Source organism: Mus pahari, chromosome 7, assembly GCF_900095145.1.
Source record: "Mus pahari chromosome 7, PAHARI_EIJ_v1.1, whole genome shotgun sequence".
NCBI classification, from domain to species: Eukaryota; Metazoa; Chordata; class Mammalia; order Rodentia; family Muridae; genus Mus; species Mus pahari.
This window is the reverse complement of record NC_034596.1, coordinates 1,073,413-1,076,183: the sequence shown is the minus strand read 5'-3', so window position 1 is coordinate 1,076,183 and position 2,771 is coordinate 1,073,413.

The following is a 2,771-nucleotide window of genomic DNA, read 5'->3' as shown; positions in this document are numbered from 1 at the left end:
GTCTCCTTATTACATTTATTATTGATTTATTGCGTACGTATGAGAGATTCTATGTGTGGATGCACCATCCCATACTGCCTGTGTGGAGATCACAGGATAATTTGTGGGAGCCAGTTCTTTCTACCGTGTGGATACAGGGGTTCAAACTCAGGTTGTCAGGTTTGGAGGCAAGCACTTTTACCTGCGGAGCCATCTTGCGAGTCCCTGAACACTTCATTTGATCTTAAACATGGAATTCGGCTCACTGCAGAGGTAGACATGTCCTTAGGAAAGTACAATTGTGTTACCTCTGTTCACTATGGAAATGAAGAAAATTAGACAACCTTAAAAGGCATCCTCTCACCAGGTGTGGTAGCTAGCACACAGCTTTAATCCAGGAACTGGGAAGGCAGAGACAGGGGGATCTCTGTGAGTTAGAGGTCTGCCTGGTCTACATGAGAAGTTCCAGGACAGCAAGGACTACGCAAAGAAACACTCTCTCAGAAAACAACATCTGCCGGGCGTGGTGGCACACGCCTTTAATCCCAGCACTTGGGAGGCAGAGGCAGACAGATTTCTGAGTTTGAGGCCAGCCTGGTCTACAGAGTGAGTTCCAGGACAGCCAGGGCTACACAGAGAAACCCTGTCTCAAAAAACCAAAAAAAAAAAAAAAAAAAAAAAAAAAAAAAAAAAAAAAAAAAAAAAAAGAAAAGAAAAGAAAAAGAAAAAGAAAACAACATCAACATCATCATCAACAAAAATCATTGAATTGAGTAGAAAAGAAGCCAAATAAGTAAGACAGATGGATATGGGGGCACAAGCTTTTGACCCCAGCACTTGGGAGGCAGAGGCAGAGACAGGTGAGTCTCTGAATCTGAGGCCAGCCTGGTCTACAGAGCAAGTTCCAGGACAGCCAGGGCTACACAGAGAAAGCCTGGTCCCTGGTGGTGGTGGGGTGTCTTCTCAGGCCTCTGACGTGGCTCTGTAGGAAAACAAGCACACAGGGGGGCAAGCTGAGTTTGATCCCCAAGAAACACACTTGGAAAAAAAGGAGCTGGATGTGGTGGCATAGATCTTTAATCTCGCATCCCTACAGCAAGATGGAAGGCAGAGACAGGAGGATGCTGCAGCCCTCTAACACAGTTCCTCATGTTCTGCTGACCCCCAACCTAAAATTATTTCATTGCTACTTCATGACTGTAATTTTGCAACCATTAGGAATTATTATGTAAATATCTGTGTTTTCTGATGGTCTAAGGCAGCCCTGTGAAAGTACTTGACCCCCAAAGAGGTCACTACCACGTGTAGGTTGAGAAGCACTGCTCCAGAGCCAGTTATCTCAGCAGGGGAGAAACACCTAGAGAGACCCTGCCTCAACAAGATGGAAGCAGAGAGTGACTCCCCAAAGTTGTCCTCCATATACCACATGCATGCCACAGCACTGGCCCACCCTCACCTACACTCACATCATACATGCACACACAAGTACAAAAAAAGGCCTCTCCTGTGCACAGAGTATTAAAATAACCATTAGGATGAAGGAGCTGGCATTTTGAGTAGAATGTGATGAAAATGGAATATATCTCCCAGCTTTTTCTGTCAGGATTTTCTAGGAAGTCTTGATAATATTAGCATATAGGAAACTCAGCAACCCTTTCTTTTCTAGATTGGCACCCTAAAGTCCAAGAACAATCACTTTAAAAATTAGTTATTGTTCTGTTCAATCCTCTAAGGTCGGTTACTAACAAATACTATGTTCTCTGAGATTTAGCATTTGTCCAACCATGGAATTTGGACTTAATCCAGAAGCCATGCTGGCCTGGGAAATGTCATACTGACATCTTTTTTTTTTTTTTTCTTTTTTTTAAAACTGTGTTCCAGGCTGGTCCTGATTTTTCAGTATAAAAAAATGGCCTTGAATTTCTGAGCCCTTTGCTCTTTTGCCTTTACCTCTGCAGGGCTAGAGTTACAGCTCGGTCTCCATGCCCAGTTTACTGGGATTCTAGACAAGTACTCTACAAAACGAACTGTATTGCCAGGCCTTGATGTCTACTCTGAAAGCAGAAAAGAAAGGCATGCCAGTGCGGAGGCTAAGTGTACTCTTCTACTGTAAGCACGCTTGCGGCAGCATCCAGGAGCCAATCTACAGATGAGACGCTTTGTTCTGGACCTGAGGCTTCTCTGCCTGCACCGTTCCTTCTGTCACTGGCTTGCCTCCAGCCCTTATAGCAGATCTGCCTGTTTGGCTGTTTGCTTCATGGTCACCCTCTTAACCTCCACAGATGAGACTCGTTAACTGCTTAGGAGTTCCGTTCTGTGCTGACATTAGGACCACGCTTGACTTAGGTGGGAGACTAGAAAGACTTTTGCCTCAGAAGTCATCGAGTCATGGTAGTGGCTGGCCCCATAGTGGCCTCATATTCTGGGCCATAAAAATGACCTTTAACTTGTCCATTTACTTAAGGAGTATTCACTGAGCAACTGTTATATACCAGGTACTCTTTTAGGCCATGAAATATAACAGTAACTAAAACAGAGAAAACCTCTGTCCCCATCTGTTTTATACTCTGAAAATGAGCCTGTGCTCACTTCCTGAGATCAACCTTTGTTACCTGGTCAGTAAGTCACTCCTTCTAGAACATAGCCTCATGAACTTCAGTGCTTTCAGATCAACGTGGGATCTTGTTTGTTTGTTTGTTTGTTTAAATTTATTTATTATTATTTTCTTTATTTACATTTCAAATGCTATCCCGAAAGTTCCCTATACCCCACCCCCGCCCCTGCTCCCCTAC